The sequence below is a fragment of the Amblyomma americanum genome, chromosome 2 (genome assembly GCF_052857255.1).
Source record: "Amblyomma americanum isolate KBUSLIRL-KWMA chromosome 2, ASM5285725v1, whole genome shotgun sequence".
Classification (NCBI taxonomy): domain Eukaryota; kingdom Metazoa; phylum Arthropoda; class Arachnida; order Ixodida; family Ixodidae; genus Amblyomma; species Amblyomma americanum.
Genome location: NC_135498.1, coordinates 111400719 through 111418669, shown reverse-complemented (window position 1 = coordinate 111418669; position 17951 = coordinate 111400719). Strand labels below are relative to the sequence as shown.

Below are 17951 nucleotides of genomic sequence, written 5' to 3'. Positions count from 1 at the left end.
GCGGATGATTTTGCTCTTTCTGTGCCTTCTCGTGCATGAGCAAGGTGGAGTTTAAAAGTAACATATTTAAAACTTCAGTTTCCTACTTGATGACCCAGTCGTATTGGAAAAGAGTGTTGTTGAAGTCTTCGCACCTACACGGCTGCCTTAAGTATCGTGTGGACGTGGATTTGCTCTCGGCATGTAATAAGGTCCATACTCTTTCCGCTTTGTGCGCACTTCGCCTGGGAGCAGTCAGCACGATTTCTGTTACTTTGATAAACTCGACCATTACAAGAATATGTTCAGCTTCATATTTAGGCACTTGTCATTTCCCAGATTATTGACTGGTACACCGCTGGTACACATGTGGTGCACCGTTAATCTGTTACGCCAAGGCCATAGAATTAATAACCCGAAAAGCAGTCTTCTTATTTTTTATTGGCGTTCAAAAGCCAGAAAGACTTCGGCTTTTTTTTTCTTTTCCGCCGCGGCCCTCCGGTCTTCCTGACGCCGACTTGGAGCATTCTTGGCTCAAGCGCTGCATCCTGAAAAAAAAAAGAGAGAAATAAATACCTATAAGCGAAATAAATATCTGACACCGCCTTACAGTGTCCGTGTATCGAGGTTACTTTTGTACACGTTCACGCCTGCAAGCTAAACAAAATTGACGCGTATAGCAAATTCGTGCAAGATTTCGATGTTGGTAGACTTATACCGGGTGTTTTTTTTAACTGTTTACAGATCGTTATTTTAAACCCCGCAAGAGATACATCGGTGCTGCCTGTGCGGGTGGATTGTATATAGCAAGGCCGACAGCATGTACGTGTTAGAGCTTAGTGATTAAACGATTAATTAACCAATTAATTTGTTACTGTTATTTTTAAAGGCCAAAATTATAATAAGAAATTTGAGGTCATCAAAATAAAAGCTGAGTCCATCTTTTAAATTTTCTTTTTCAGCAACGCAGTTCGAAATACTGAACGTCAAAAATACGCATTTTTAGCTCGTAAAGTCGGCTTCCCGCAATGCACATTTTAAAATGGCGTCACTTGCATTTCTGATACAGCAAATACGGAAGCCGTCAGTGTATTTTATGCAGTAGAAGCAGTTAACTGGATTTCCGCGGAATTGAATTTAATTGGATTCCAGTGACGCCATTTCAAAAATGTGAATTGCGGGAAGCCAACTTTACGAGCTAAAGAATGCTTATTTTTGATGTTCAATATTTGGAAATGCATTGCCGATAAAGAAAATTAAAAAACTTGACTCAGATTCTGTTTTGATAGCCTTTAATTTCTTTATTCAATGTAGGCCCTTGAAGTCAAAAGTGAAAAAGTTGACTGGTTAATTTTAGTTAGTTAATCGTTTAATCACTGAGCTCTATCACGTACATAATGTCCGCCTTGCTGTACAACACCCCCTACACAGACCACATCGACGGATCTCTCACAGGGTTTAAAAAGTGACCTGTAAACAGTTAAAAAAACAACCGGTATATACCTTGAGGCAAAGGAACAAAACCGGAACACATATACCAACCAAACTCCAGTGGGCACAAGGGTGCAGGAAGTCCACCATACAATGGCAGAGTCCGCACATCTCGAGACAAGATATCGCTCCAAAATTTCTTCTTACAACGGGCCTATTCAAAACTTTCCGAAACCACACTTTACGTGTCAAATTGTTTTTAGAAAACCGCTGGTCTGCACAAACATCCGTGCACGCAGTTGTGCTGTGTTAAATACATCTAGATTAGAATACACGGCTTCTATTAGTATTAAATACCGTATTTTCCGCGCTATAGTCCGCACCCTGTACATATTCCGCAGGAGCAAATTTCGCCTTAAATAAAAAGGTTTTTGTTTAGATAGTCTGCATACCGCAAGGCGTCTGGAAATAAGGCTTTTCATTTTCCGCAGATGTTTCAGGGAAGGAGCCCATATCGTGCACTTTTCATTCGCCCTTGCTCGGTTTGACTCTCCCGCTAGCACACGCTCGACTACACTCAGCTTGAAAGCTTTCCGGAGCCATCGCAACCGTTCAAGAAGAACTTCGATGACCTTGGTGTTACATCGCTCTTGACTGCTTTCGCCGAGGGTTTGAGCTTGTGCTCACAGATCCAAGCACTGGAGAGAACCTACTCTAAGTACCGCCAGAAGCATTTGGCTGCATAACGAAACTGATAGCATATCAGAGCTAATTTTGCAGTGTTACTTTTTACAGCGAAATATCGCAAGCGCAGTCGAGTCCCATCTTGCTCTTTTCACTTTGACGGCTACGCTAGGCTTCTTAATCTCTAGCAAAATATCTTGAAAAATTCAAATCATGCATAGTCGGCATCCATAGATAGTCCGCACTACGCGAATTTTCGGCTTACAATCATGTATACTCCGCTGACTATAGCCAGGAAAATACGGTACACATTACTAATGTGTTATGTCAAGTAGATAGTAGAAGTTGGTAAGGACGCGGTGTGGTGAAGGTTTTGTGACGGTGCTGAAACACCTTGGAGGCAGTGAAAGAGCTAAACACTGCGTACATGTGAACGGAAGAAAGTGGCACAACCAGGTATCGGCTGGTGATGGGGCGTACAGATTTCGCTGCACAAAAGCCACGATGGCTTTGCAGCTTGTGAGACATTGGCACATACTCGCGTACATACGGCGCGCCTAGATATAGGGCTATGTCCCGAAATACAAACTTTCAACTGGTAGAATGGCGCCTATACGCCATGCAGGGAACAGTGGTCACCCACCTGGCGTTGCGCGATGCCTCACTTCTTGCACCTGTCACAGCCGCATCCGCCGGTGGAGCACTTGCACTGCGTGGTGCAGGTGCACTTGGGATCTGCGAGAAGACCACGTTGTTACGAGACACCATTTTATGGCGCGTTGCATAGGCAGAAAAATACGTTAAGAAAAACGCAAGTATGCTCGAAAACAGCTCAAGAAATAAGCGGCCCATTGGACTCAAAGGATGCCCTGTAACAAATGGCATCGAATTGTTAAGATGCGGCCAACTGCCTTGCAGCCAGCTACTAGTAGGTGCATGCTAGCAATTAGTTCGCTGCAACGTCAAAGCAATCACTCGATCGCATTGGTGAGAGGGCCTCCTTTGATGGGGATTTCCCACTTCGTTCCAGAATTGTAACGTGCAACCGAACGCGGAGGCTGCGGTGGATGGCTGATGTCCTGAGCGTTGGTACCACTCGGCATTCCTGCAAGCTATGCCGAGTTATAGCTGCCGTACGCCTGGAAACGTAGAAAACCTCTGCGAGAGCCAGGGCTGTAGAAATGGAGAGCACTTTAGAAGTGTCAGTGCCCTGCTGCTTCAGCTGGGACGACGCGTCGAAACGAACCGGAGATGCATTTTACACAGCGTGTTTCACGAAAGCCTTGTCCCTATTTCGTGCGTTCTGAACAGCCTCAAGTTTCATGCACAACTCAATGCTGGACGTTCGTTGAAGAGTTAAAGGTGGTTCTAAAATCGTGCAGCTATCTGTTTTCAGAGTGAATGTGCACTGACCACTTACAAGGTTTTCGGCGAAAAAGAACTTCGAAAAGAAAAAGAAAGAGAATAAAGTAAGCGTGTCGCCCGTTTTTTGGCGCCTACTGTGAATTGTCTGTACGGTCAACCCAGAAGGATAATTTACCGTCCACCTTCTCTTCGAGTAGTAGGACTTTATTCGTTGACGTCTGTGCACCAGAAAGCGTCCTTATGGTCGTGTTGTATAGTTGCCAGAGTGAGAGTTTCTTAACGTCTGCAAGGGCTCCAGAACGCGAAGTATAACCAATCTCGCGCGGTTGCTATGCCTATCGATAAAGATGGCACTGAAATTCCTGGTTTTTACATTCATTCGGCGCACGAGACCGATATCAGCCGCACGGCCATCATGCATGCGAGGCCGCGCGCGCCTGAGACATCAATTAAGTGTTTCATTTTCTTTGGCGACTCGAGCGACGATGCTGTAGCAAGATAACGTGGCAAAAGGGTATTTCATGATATCTCTCCTGATCACGTGGGTTATCTTATTTTATCACGACGCTGCCGCCCCTTGCCCTTTGATTAAGCCGCTGGGTCACGAGAGTCAACAAAGGAATATCACGACGGCTCGTCCCACTTCCGGTGTGTCGCTATAGGGAGCGTTATCGGTGTGCTCAGAGCCATGTCGAGTATCAAATCACCCTCGAAGTGTGCTACGGCCGGCGTTCAATCGTTCGAATAAATTTATTGACGAAGGGGATTCAGATACCAGAAGGTAGATCACCCACTCGGCTAGGGCTTTGCAGCTTTAAAGCCCCACCGAAGGCGGCCAAGCGCTACACATTGGGGGCGTGGTATGAGGAAAATAAAGCGTACTTCGGGCAGTGTAACAGGTCAAAAGTACGCGCACAGCAGTCTGTGTATGGCATTAGGGGTGACTTGAGTCACTGCGCATTCTGAATAAAGTCTGTGCGATGCTATAGATATAGAAATAGTCTGTGCGATGCTATCCCTCATGTAAAGCCTTCACCCAAGGGCCCTTGAGATATCTGCAACAAATAAACAAACAAATAAATACATAGACGACGCCATTTTGAATTTTACGACGAACTTGAGAAATCGCTAGTTTCACTCGACGCACATAGTCCACATCACTGTACACGCCCAACATGCAAGCCTCTCTCTTGTCGAAACGCGGCTGTCACATCCCTGACCTCGAACTTCTCAACCCAATGGCAATGTGGCCGGGCCAGTTGTTCGCCTAACCTAGAGGCGACCGCTTCGATAATGCGCGGGAATTCTCGTGTTGCTAGGGCAGTGCGATTAAGACTGCTGGAACGTCGCAACTCTCTCTCCCCCCCTCCCCCCCCCTCCCCGCGCTGGATACCAGCTGTAACTGCTCCTCCTGACGCAGGACGAGAGGCAATCAGCCAAGGTCTCAATGTGTTTGATGTTCCAATGCATAGCAGGTAATCCAAACCGCGCCAGTGGCAAATAATAAACTGCGTTGGAGTAGGAAATATGTGTTCTTCTGTCGGTCGCTAACGTGTGCGCCGAAGCGCGTAACTTGGAACTGGTATACTCGTGTGACGACGCTTCCAACTCCTATCCATTGCGATCCAGGAATTTTTCCACCTTCAAATTCAACCTTGCGCTGTAGAAGTGTTTTCACTTAGGTACTGTATGACCCAGCAGTGGTGTACAGGTAGTGGTAACATAAGCCATTTTCGCACGAAAATATCTGCATATTAGGCCAGGCTACAGCCGTCAATACACAATTCACTCAGTCTTGGAGGTCGCCATCATTGCGCTTGGCAGACTTTCTAGACGGCTAAGACTGGATGTATTGCTGTATATATTACGTGTTTGACCACGTTCAACCTGTTCAGCAGTATTAGAGCGAAAATGTCTGATACTGGACTTCGCATTAGGGGCTACAATAGACCACATCCTGAGTTGCAAGGCCACAGTGCACACCTCGGAGCATAGAAGCAGCTTAAATACTGCACATTCAAGTGAAAAAAAAAAGAGAGCCGATATTGGCAGAGAAGAACACAATGCTCACCTCCGCACTTGCAGGCTTTGTCCATGTCGCTTCAATGAATATCACTCTGCGCACTTTCTCACTGTCTTGCCTCCGGTGTAGTATTTAATGCCGTCGAATAGTCGCGTGCAGCCTTTTATAGCCATTTTGCGTCGGTGCTTGGGGCTGTGTGCAAAAACAAACCGATTGGCTCCGCTTCCCATGCGTGCGTGAGCACGAGCATCCTGCATGCCGTGTGCAAACGCTCCAGCCTATGGCGATTCGGAATCGGGGCAAGCGTCCGTTGCGACACTGCGCGCTCAGCGTAGACTGCGAAACTGCGGGTGAAGCCACTCTCCCTGCACGAATTTGCTCGCCTTATCGAGGGGCGCTTCTCGTCATCAGGCGTCGTTGGACGTCGCTGTCGCTGAAACTGCCCTCATCTGGCCAGTGGCGTGAGCTGGAAGCGTTCTTCATCGGCGGTGAAGCGTTTTCAGCTTCCCAAAAATTTCGCAGGCGATGGTAGGGACAATCATTTACTTAGGCGGTGAACTGTTTGTGTTGACTTTTTAAAACAAACTTCGGCGCACAAAAGCGACATCATCGCACACTTTCGGCATGTAGCTCTCGTATACAGGATAGGGCGTTTGTCATGGCAAAGCGGTGGCGATTTTTTTGCGCTTCCCGTAGGGTATCGATGAATAAGGCAGCATAATCGCGATGAATCGACTCTCACATCTAGGATTCCGAAGTGCATCTACCGCGAAATAAAAATTCAAGTACCTAAGGCAAAAGATTTTTTAGGTTGTTTAGCTTGTTGCATCGGGGCAGTGTTTAAAGAGTCTGACGACTGGGTGAGTTGGTAGTGCTTCATCTTAGAAATCCAAAAGACGAAACACAGGAAAAAAAGAGGAAAACAGTACAGAGAAAAACCTAACAGGGACTCCTAATTTCATGATGCATTAGCAGCTGGTGACAATGGTTTTAGAACAGAGAGGTACTCCGACGGCACGAGCACTTCTCTTTCCATTTACCGCACTCTCCGCGGTCGGAAAAAAAGTATATGGATAGTGAGCAATATCAAACCGTCCACCTGTTCAGAATCAATCAGTTAAACAAAGAAAAGAGGAATATATCAGTGATGGGTCTTTGAATGCTGACTGAGGTCGCAAATTTTCCGTGCCTCTGCCGCTGCCCCAAAGAGGGGCCAGCAGAATCGGCGCAGAGGACAGCCCTTTTACACGTGCTGCCCCTAGCGGCGGCGATCACTACCGGTCACGCTAGGTGGCTCCACAATGGTAATGCGCGGCCGGAGTACCTCTCTTTCTTAAACCGTGGTCATCAGCTGCTAATGCATTGCCTGCGCACGATGAAATTAGGTGTCCGTGTTAATTTTTTTCGGAATGGTTTATCACTCTCTCTCTCTCTCTCTACCCTATTTTCTTCGTTTTTACTGTGTTGCGTCTTTTGGATGGTTCTAAGATGAAGCACTACCAACTCGCCCAGTCGTCAGACACTTTAACCACTGCCACGATGCAACAAGCTAAACAACGTAAAAAATCTTTTGCCCTAGGTACTTGAAGTTTCATATCGCGGTAGATGCGCTTCGGAAGGCTAGATGCGAGAGTCGAATCCTCTCGATTATGCTGCCTTATTCATCGATACCCTACGGGAAGCGCAAAAAAATCGCCACCGCTTTGCCATGCCAAACGCCCTATCCTGTATACGAGAGCGACATGCCGAAAGTGTGCGATGATGTCGCTTTTTCTATGTGGAAGGTTTTTTTAAAAAGTCGGCACAAACAGCTCATTGTCCAAGTAAAAGACTGTCCCTCCCAACGCCTGCGAAAATATTGGGAAGCTGAAAACGCTTCAGCGCCGATGAAGAACGCTTCCAGTTCACGCCACTGGCCAGATGAGGGCAGTTTCAGCGACAGCGACGTCAGACGACGCCTGATGACCTGAAGCGCCCCTCGATAAGGCGAGCAAATTCGTGCAGGGAGAGTGGCTTCACCCGCAGTTTCGCAGTCTACGCTGAGCGCGCATTGTCGCAATGGACGCTTTCCCCGATTCCAAATCGCCATAGGCTGGAGCGTTTGCACACGGCATGCAGGATGCTCGTGCTCAGGCACGCATGGGAAGCGGAGCCAATCGATTTATCGATTTGTTTTTACACACAGCCCCAAGCACAGACGCAAAATGGCTATAAAAGGCTGCGCGCGACTATTCGACGGCATTAAATATCTAAGAGGCGAGACAGGGCGAAAGTGTGCAGAGCGATATTCATTGAAGCGACATGGACAAAGCCTGCAAGTGCGGAGGTGAGCATTGTGTTTTTCTCTACCACTATCGAGTTACCATTATCGATTTTTTGTTCACTTGAATGTGCAGTATTGAAGCCGCTGCTATGCTCCGGGGAGTGCAATCTGGCCTTGGCCCAGGATGTGGTCTATTTTGGCCCCTAATGCGAAGTTCAGGATCAGACTTTTTCCGCTGTAATACTGCCGAACAGCTTCAACGTGGTCAAATACGTAATATATACAGCAATACATCTAGTCTTGGCCGTATAGAAAGTCTGCCTAGCGTAATGGTGCCGACTTCCGAGATCCAAGGAATAGTGTGTTGACGGCCGTAGCCTGGCCTAATATCCACATATTTTAGAAAATCGTGCGAAAATCGCTTTTGTTAGCAAGAGCTGTAGATCAGTACTAGTCGTATAGTACATGAATGAAAACACTACTACAAAGCAGTGTCCAATTTACGGCTGGAAAAATTTTTGGATCCCAATGGCTAGGTGTTGGAAACGTCGTCCCACCTATACTCGCTTAGTGATGCGCTTCGGCGCACAACTTCCCGACCAACAGAACAACACATATTTGCTACACCAACGCATTTTATGATTTGCCGCTGTCAGCGTGTCAATTGTCTGCTATCGATTGCAACTCCGAACGCTCTGAGACCTTGGCTGATTACCTCTCGTTGCGCGCCTGACGAACAGTTACGGCCGATATCCTGGGTGTTTTTTTTTTCTGGGGGGTGGGTGATGGGGAGAGTTGAGGCGTTTCACCAGTCCTTATCGCACTTCCCTGCGTAGCAACACAGGATATCTCGCGCATTATCGAAGCTGTGGCTTCTAGGTAAGGCAGGAAACTGGGCCGGCCACCTCGCCATTATGTTGAGAAGACGAGGACAGGGATGTGAGGGGCGCGTTACGGCAAATGTCCGCGATCGTCTACAATGCCGTCCGTTGGTCAACAACCCGTGCACCTCGAATGTCGACTATGTGCGTCGAAAGAAACTCGCGATTTTTCAAATGCTTTAAAAAATTCAAATCAGCGTCCTCTCTGCCACCGCGCTGAACATCCCCAGTCGCCCAAATAAGAGCACTTTCTGTGTCTTTTTTTTTCTTCGCCCGCGTCGTTTTGCGCGTTTAGTTGTCAAAAGCCCAAATCCCCCCTGTTGTTCTTCAGAAGCTGCCGAGCGCATACAGTTAACGTGTAACGCTGACCAAAGCATACTTTACTTTCCTTATACCATGCGCCCAATTTGAAGGCCTTAGCTGCATTCGGTGGTGCTGCAAAGCTTGCAAGCCCAAGCTCAGCAGGTGATTTACACACAGGGATCTTAATCTCCCTCTTCAATAAATAGTGATTGAAGTCCGGTCGCAGCACAAATCGAGAGTTATTTGATGCCCGAAGCGACCATTGTCTGCGCACACTGATAACGATCCCTAACAGGCCTTCGTCAAGCTGTTCGTACAGCTTTTAGCCCAGGTGACCATGCAGATACTTGCTAGAAAATCAAATATGATTTGATTCGATTTGATATGATTCGATTTGATAGCAACGCACCGGAAGTGTGACGAGCCGTCACGCTATTTTTGTGTTGATTCTTGTAACTCAGCTGCTTAATCAAAGTGAAAGGGGCGGCAATGCCGTGATAAAATAAGATAACCCAGCTGATGAGGAGTGATATCATGAATACCCTTTGTCAAGTTAACTTGATTACAGCAGCGTCGCTCGAATCTCCGATGAAAATGGAGCACTAAATTGCCGTCTTAGGCGGGCGGCGCTGCAAGGTGGCAGCGCGGGCGATATCGGTGTTGTGCGCCAACGAACGTGCCAGTAGAGTTAGTTGGTAGAGTCAAGCTCATATAGTTTTCCAGCGCAGCGGCACAAGGCCAAAGAAGATAAGAAGGACGAACACAGCTCGTGCCGTTGCGCTGGAAAACTATGAACTTTAATGGGCCAGCGTTATCCACAGGCTTAGCATCCACTCGAGATCAAGCAATATTCGCGTTCAGGAGGCTTTGTAGACGTTAAGAAGCAATAGCCATGCGGCTGTTTTCTGGTGCGCCGTCGTTAACGAATAACGTCGTATTACGTGAAGGTACGGTATTCGGTTTGCTCTGCTTCTGGATGGAGCGTATGGAGGGAGTAAGGTTCCGTTTACCTTCTGTAGTCTTCTTCGTTGAAGACTGCGCCAGTAGTCTCTGTTCCGTTCCAACTCTAACACACTCCACCGCCGAACCTCTGTTGCTCCCGTGTGCAGCCCGCCCACGCTTTGTTTATCGCAGCAGTTGCGTGGCACTGCTTTACGCGGCCGCTGGCCGATGGCCGCGACTCTCGCCTGGCCCCACGGGTGCGTAGCCCGCACTCGGCAGGTGTTTACGTCTGCTTAGGCCAAGCATCGCAATTCTTGGATAGCAACAGAGGCGTGGGAAACGCGAGGGTGACCGGGTCCCAGGACACTGCCGCTGTAGCCAGACACGGGCTTTGTAAGCGGCTACGAGTGCTCCGGCCAGAGTTCAGCCGGCGTCAGAATATTCTTAGTGCCACATTGCCGACATCACTACAGATGGGTTGCAGGAAAGGCCGAAAAACACGCGACGAGGGAAAAGCACTCTCTACTTTATTTCTTTTCTTATGGTTTTCTTCGCCGAAAACCTTGCAAGTGGTCAGTGCACATTCGCTTCGAAAACAAAGATAGCTGCATGATTATAGTGCCCCATTTAACTCTTCAACGAATGTCCACCATTCAGTTTTACATGAAACTTGAGGTCATTCACAACACAGGACATAGGGACAAGGCTTTCGTAAAACACGCTGTGTAAAATGCATCTCCGGTTCGTTTCGACACGTCGTCCCAGCTGAAGCAGCAGGGTACTCTCGTAGAGGTTTTCAACGTTTCCAGGCGTACAGCAGCTATAACTCGGCATAGCTTGCAGGAATGCCGAGTGGTACCAACGCTCAGGACATCAGCCATCCACCGCAGCCTCCGCGTTCTGTTGCACGTTACAATTCTGGAGCCAAGTGGGAAATCCCCATCAAAGGAGGCCCTCTCACCAATGCGATCGAGTGATTGCTTTGACGTTGCCGCGAACTAATTGCTAGCATGCACCTACTAGTAGCTGGCTGCAAGGCAGTTGACCGCAACTTAACAACTCGATGCCATTGGTTGCAGGGCATCCTTTTAGTCCAATGGGCCGCTTGTTTCTTGCGTTGCATCCGAGTATAGTTGCGTTTTTCTTAACGTATTTTTCTGCCTATGCAACGCGCCATAAAATGGTGTCTCGTAACAACGTGGTCTTCTCGCAGATCCCAAGTGCACCTGCACCACGCAGTGCAAGTGCTCCACCGGCGGATGCGGCTGCGACAGGTGCAAGAAGTGAGGCATCGCGCAACGCCAGGTGGGTGACCACTGTTCCCTGCTTGGTGTATAGGCGCCATTCTACCAGTTGAAAGTTTCGGAGCCTAGTCCTGTATATATCTAGGCGCGCCGTATATACGCGAGTATGCGCCAATATCTCACAAGCTGCAAAGCCACCGTGACTATCGTGCAGCGAAATCTGAACATCCTAATTTGACTTCGCGTCTCTTTTATCGGCTTCATAAACGCACGCTCGGTCACCATACTCTTCGAAGAAACGCATGCAACGCATTGTGGAGCTTTACAATAAGCGGTGGCGGAAGAATTAACAAGTTGAAAGTAGCGAAAAGCAGAGCACTCGTTCAGATGAAAAAAAAAAGGAAAGCAAGGAAGGTGACAGAAACAACAAGACATAAGAGCACACCTACCGACATGACGGTGACCTAAATGGCGCCCCATCATGAGCCGATACCTGGTTGTTTCACTTTCTTTCGTGCACGTATACACAGTGTTTAGTTCTTTCACTGCCTCCAAGGTGTTTCAGCACCGTCACAGAACCTTCACCACACTGCATCCTTACTAACTACTACCATCTACTAGACATAACACATTATTCGTGTGTACCGTATTTTCCTGGCTATAGTCAGCGGAGTATACATGATTGTAAGCCGAAATTTCGCGTAGTGCGGACCATCTATGGGTGCCGACTATGCATGATTTAATTTTTAAAGATATTTTTTCCACAGCCGAAAAAGCCTACCGTGGCTGTCAAAGTAAAGGAAACGGGACCGGACGCACTTACGACGTTTTGCCGTGCTAAGTAACATTGCAAAATTAGCCCCCATATTGAGTCAGTTTCATTATGTAGGCGAATTATGCTTGCTGTGTTTAGAGTATGTTCTCGTCAATCTTTGGTTTTGTGAGCACAAGCTAAAAACCTCAATGAATAACTGCAGCAGTGCCGATGTGACGCCCGTGTCGTCGTAGTCCTTCTTGAAGAACGGTTGCGATGGTTCCGGAAAGAAGCAACTTCCCGGCAGCGTTTAAGCTCTGTGTAGTAGAGCGAGTACAGGCAGTAAAGTCGGACCGAGCAGCGGCAAAATAATTTCACGGGTATAAAAGAAGTGCACGGATACGGACTGCTTCCCTAGAACATCGGCGAAAAGTCTAAAAACTTTTCAGCTGAAATTCGTCCTTGTGTGTACTATCTGAACAAAAATACTTTTTTATTTAAGTTGAAATTTGCTCCTGCTGACTATGCAGCGGGTGCTGAGTATAGACCAGGAAACTTGGTACTTCCTTTTCGGACAAGTCATGCTACTTTATATTAGATGTACTCAACACAATTGCCGTTATGAATACTTCTTTGCAACGCTGCGGGTCTCTAGAAATAATATGACACGGAAAGCATGGCTTCGGAAAATTGAGGAATGGGCCCGTTGAAAGGAAAAATGTCGGTGTGGTATCTTGTTTCGAGGTCTGCGGACCCTACTATTTTAACTCAGGCTAACGGGTGTCACCGAATGTCTGCACTTTTGTGGCCACATGAGTGTAACCACGCCCTGCTCTTCTTTTTTTTTCTTCTCAGAATGCAGCGCTTGAGCCAAGTATGCTTCAAGCCGGCAAAAGGAAGACCGGAGGGCCGCGGCGGAAAAAAAGAATAGACGCCCAAGTCTTCTGGCTTTTTAATGCCAATAAAAAAATAACAAAAAAATCTTTCTAAGTCCTTCTTGTTATTGCTTCTATGGACTTACGCTGCAGGTTAACCATGTCCATGTCAATATTCTGGGAACGACACGTATCTTAATGCAAGCTGTACATATTTTGGTAATTTCCGAGTCATAAAAGTGCACAAAGGCGGAAAGCGCTGCAAAGAATTACCAGAGCACGGACTCTATTACGTGACGCAAGCAAATCAACGCCCACATAATACTTAAGGCAGCGGTACAAAGATGTATGAAATCGGCCACACTCATTTGCTATACGACGGGGACGTCAAGTACGAAACTGAATGTTTTAAATATGCTATTTTTAAGCTTCACCTTGCAGGAGCCGCGAAGAGCCGCTGAAAGCGAATAACAGCATACACTTCAATCGGAGGCAAAAAAGACACGTCCCGTTTTCATGCTCCTACTTCAGGTCAGGCACTCCTGTCAATTTACTATCCTCGCTGAACAAATGCTGTAGACGCCAATTCCTCATCTGTCGTATGGATAATTGCTTAAGCGGCGGCAATAATAGTGAAAAAAGATTGGCAACACACGCAAAGCGTTAAACTGAACACGCTGACCTCGAATCGGAACCGAAATATGAAGTTTCTGTAAGACAGCCCATTATTTCGACCCTTGTTAGTATCTAGACAAACGTCTTCAGGATAGCCAATTGCTTACTTTTTATATTGGTATCAAATGTGGCGCAATATGCACAGGTTAAGGGTTGGGCTCCGGGTTGCATAATCTGACCCTTCGTAATTTAATCGGCGCTTTTTAAGCCCATGTATTAAGCTTTGGGAGTTATTAGCAATCTTTAAACTTTTCTCTACATTTGGTGTTCAACTGGCATTTGTAGTGCTCCTGACGCTGCCCCACTACGCTGTAACAATACTATTTTTCGCTTGATCACAAAATTAAAAACGGCACCTAAGACTACTTAGGTGCTTTGAATGCAGAAATATTGTTTTATTTCTTTTTTATTAGTATTATTGACTTGTTTTTAATTTTCCTGTCCTCCTTTACTCGTAAGCACGCAATTGTTATTGTTGTTGTTACCCTCATACAATGGCACATGCCCACATAGGGGGATCGGCCAAGAATTGGGGGGTACAGAGAGTTTTTCAGATAAATATTTCCTGGACGAAAATAAAATGAAAGCTGCGGAAGGAAGAAGAAAACAGAAAGGAATTGCGCAATGAAACGGGAAATGCATAACGCACGCAGGAGATCCAGACTGATGTTTACAGCCGAGTGGTTAAATGATAATGACAATAGTAAAAAAATAATATTGAAAAAATTACTAAAGTAGCCGATTTGATTCGACTAAAAAATTTTGGACGGCGGTAAAAACGTACATTTGGCTGTACCCAAGTATGGTGGCTAAAAACGACAATATGACTGAGCTGCTCAAACAAAGGCCAAGCTGTTGTAGTGGTTTCTGTAAAAACGGTCTTCTCATCATGGTGTACCGGCGACAAAACAACAAAAAATGGTCTATGGTTTTGTGTTCACCACAGAATACGCACACGGGATTAAGCGCCAACCGAGACCTGTGCAAATAAAAAAATTTAAGGGTGAGATCCGGCAGTGGAGCCTTGATAGAGATACCTCAAGCTGCCGTGAATGGCATGATTGCCTGCTCCACGAATACCTCAGGTGCTGGTAATCATCAGATCTTAAAAGGGATCCAGTTGTCATTCTTAATATATTCTGTCTCCGAAACCTCGCTACTGTTATGTACGCTGTAGCCGGAACGATAGGTAGCACGGGGCCATTCAGGGACGCCTTTGCCAGGCAGTCCGCAACTTCATTGGCTGTCACACCGCTATGACCTGGCACTTATATACTGTGAACAAGGCTCAGATGCGGAGGGAGTAATGAATGGAAGGTGTTGGCGAATCCACAGACGAAGCAAGGGACGAACACAAAGAAAGAGAGTCTGTAATGAGAGCCACTGAAGAGAAAGCTGGCTCTAATTTTCGAAGAGCAAGCACCACCGCCAGAAACTTTGCTTGGAAAATTGGGGTGTAGTCGGGAAGCCGCACAGAAAAAGACCAATCCAGAAGCGGGCAATACATTCCCGCCCCTGCCACCACATTGTGAGGCGTCAGCAGCTATCGTTAAGCTAATAGGTATACGCTTTGTAAATGGTCTTCTAATAAACCATTTAAAATGCGGGGTGGTAAATGCTTAGGGTTTTTCGGGAAAATGTCATCATAGACAATTTCTACAGAGGACACATGTGTTTTTTGTTGGAAGGATTTTATACAAAAGAACATTTAAAGGATCAAGCAAATTTTGTACCATAACTACCTGTGGAGTATGAAATATAGGCCAGTGGACTCCAAAAAAAAAAAAAAGGAAGTCGGCTGGCAACAAAAAACAGACAAGGAGTGGTGTAAATAATATTTATATTTCTTTAGGTTCGTCTGAACAGTTAGGAATTGAAATCTAGATAATAAAGTAGGAATACGGGCTTAAAGGTAAAACACGTTATTGGCCACAAATTTGGGGAGGCCAAGGCGCCACCGAAGCGCTTCCCGCTAAAAAGAACGAGCGGGCGAATTTTGTAAGCAGCCGTACCAGAAAACAGCACAGATGCAAATTCTAAAATTGCTCGGACATACCAAACATAAATCAGCAAAAGTGCATCTCTCCGCATTCCAGGCCGGGGATTACTTAATCTACGAAGCATGCCCACAGCACGAGCCCCTTTCGCTGCAACATGGTAAATGTGAGAGCGCCATGTGAGGCTGTCATCATAAATGACACCATTATATTTTAATGACTTAACTTGAGAAATATTTTGTCGCTGGTAACTGAGAGACAGATGAACAGGATCTTTCATTTGAAAAACAAGCACAGCGCACTTGTTTACATTTAGGGTGAGACGTAAGTCACAAAACCAACTTTCAAGCAAATTCAGGTACGATTGCAGGCGCACATAGATTGAATGTCAGCTGCAGCAGTGAAAAATGTAATGTCGTCCACAAAGACGCACGTGCGAATGTGTTGATGACTGGGAATAGAGCTCATTAGAATATTAAAGAGCACAGGCGACAGGACTGCCCCCTGTGGGACACCTCTGGATTGTTTATATCTTCCAGAATTGATGCCATTTAGTATACAAAAAAAAAACTGCCTGCTTTCAAGAAACGCAGATATCCACGCAAGTAAGTAATTCGGAAACTGCAGAGTATGTAATCTTTGCAATAATATGTAGTGTTCTATGGTGTCATGAGCTTTGGCTACATCTAATGTCACCAACGCAGCATGCATTTTTTGGTGCCGCGCAAGAAGAATACGACTCTCAAGAGCGGTGTGAGCATTCCATATGGAACATTTTTGACGAAACGAATTTGATAGAGACTAAGGATATTACTGCGGTACACAAACTCTGAAACACGCAGGAGTATGACCCTTTCAATTAACTTAACCACATTTGATGTCAATGAATTGGACCTAATATTATCCAGAGAATAGCCACCACCATTGTTTTAGGCAAAGGGATCACTTTGGCGATTTTCCACTCAGGAGGAATCCATGCATGTTTGATTGAAAAATTAACCAGCTGAAATAAGGATGTAGGAGACTCCTCAAGGAGGATTCTTAACATTTTTGATGTATCAGGCCCAGGAGCAGCAGTTGGTAGCATCAACACAGTCGGGGAAAGCTTGGGAAGGGTAGTAGGGACGACATGCTGTATCTGGTCCACTGACGCCACAAACGCGGAGCGCAAAGGAAGTACAGACGGGAAACGCTGCTCTAATCCTTTGGAAATTGTCTCAACTGTTTCTATTGCTTCTTGCGGGGTCAAAACACATGAGGGTGAATTTTCTGAAGCCGGAATCTTTTTCCGTAATCTTAAGAATCCGAAAAGTGCGCGACGATTTCCTGATTTTCTTAGGAAATCAAAATGCTCGGATTCATAATTTTCTTTTGCTTGTGAGATTGTGCGTTCAAAAGAAGCCGCAATGAACTTATAATCATGCCAATTTTTCGGGCACTGATTGTGTAGGAGCTTCTTCCATTCAGCCTTTCTGCTTCTGTAATCACGCGAGCAATCGGCATTTCACCATTTAGCTGTAGCGTTCCCTCTTGAGGCACGTACCAAAATTTCGGGCTTCCTTCGGCATTCCTCAATGGCCAAGCATATGCCTTTTGCTGTATGAATGCTCTTCAGCAGAATGAACCGCTGAAGCAAGAGTGGAACGCAAAGTGGACTGAAACTGGTCATAGTTTATATATGACCTCAGCTGAGAGCACGCTGGAGTTAAGCGGCAATAAACATCATAAACGATAGGTATGTGATCGCTAGATGTTCTACAATCCACAGTCGACCAATTGAGTACAGGAACGCTACGGCTGGGGAAAGTTAAATCTAACACAGATCGAGTTTGTGCGCGGACAAATGTGGCCGAACCTGAATTCATACACGAAAGGTTGTTATCAGTAACCCCATCCCAAAGGCGCTTACCACAGAAATCTGTCCTAAAGCCCCTCGACACATGATGAGAATTAAAGTCACCGGCCAAGGAATTAACTTCTGACCATTAAGGAGCAGGAGATCTAGCAGCCTGGTATCCTGCACACCGCAAGGAAAATAAACATTTACTAATGAAAAGGAATAGCATCCTGGAATTTCAAATTCTGAAGCCAATAACTCACAGTCTATAGTAGAGGTCTGAAAAGTAACCTTATCCCTGTGTCAAAATTTAGAAGAAAGTAGTACGAGTAAGCCTCCTCCTCTTGGCTGCCGATCTTGTCGAAATGAAGAATAGTTTTGCAAATGGAAGTGTTTTTCAGGTGTAAGCAAAGTTTCTTGTAAAATAATAATATGTGGATTATGTTTAGATATAAGGTACAGTAAGTCTGTTGAAGTTGAAAGAAGTTACCGACCGCTCTACTGGAGGACTCTTAGCACCCTTATGGTTGAAAAATCCGGGCAGCAGCAACTGCCTGCCCTAAAATAGTTTCTTTCGGCCTAGAGCCAATCTGTTGTTTTTTATTTCATCTGAGGATGTGGAGAAGAAGGATTAGACATGGGGGATCCACTGCGTTTTAGGATTCGCGTATCCGAGTCCACCACCTCTGCATCATGAA

At 46.1% G+C, this 17951-nt stretch overlaps 2 long non-coding RNA genes across 2 annotated transcripts; one reads left to right on the top strand and one right to left on the bottom strand.

The window, feature by feature from the left end:
• Positions 1 to 401: 401 nt before the first annotated feature.
• On the bottom strand, positions 402 to 5786 carry LOC144121753 (uncharacterized). The gene is made up of 3 exons (XR_013312684.1): positions 5531 to 5786; positions 2738 to 2829; positions 402 to 527 (listed from the first exon to the last, which is right to left on the bottom strand). It is a non-coding gene; the product is annotated as an uncharacterized LOC144121753 (long non-coding RNA).
• Positions 5787 to 7650: 1864 nt separating this feature from the next.
• LOC144121752 (uncharacterized) lies at positions 7651 to 12797 on the top strand. The gene is made up of 3 exons (XR_013312683.1): positions 7651 to 7808; positions 11085 to 11176; positions 12725 to 12797. It is a non-coding gene; the product is annotated as an uncharacterized LOC144121752 (long non-coding RNA).
• Positions 12798 to 17951: the final 5154 nt, after the last annotated feature.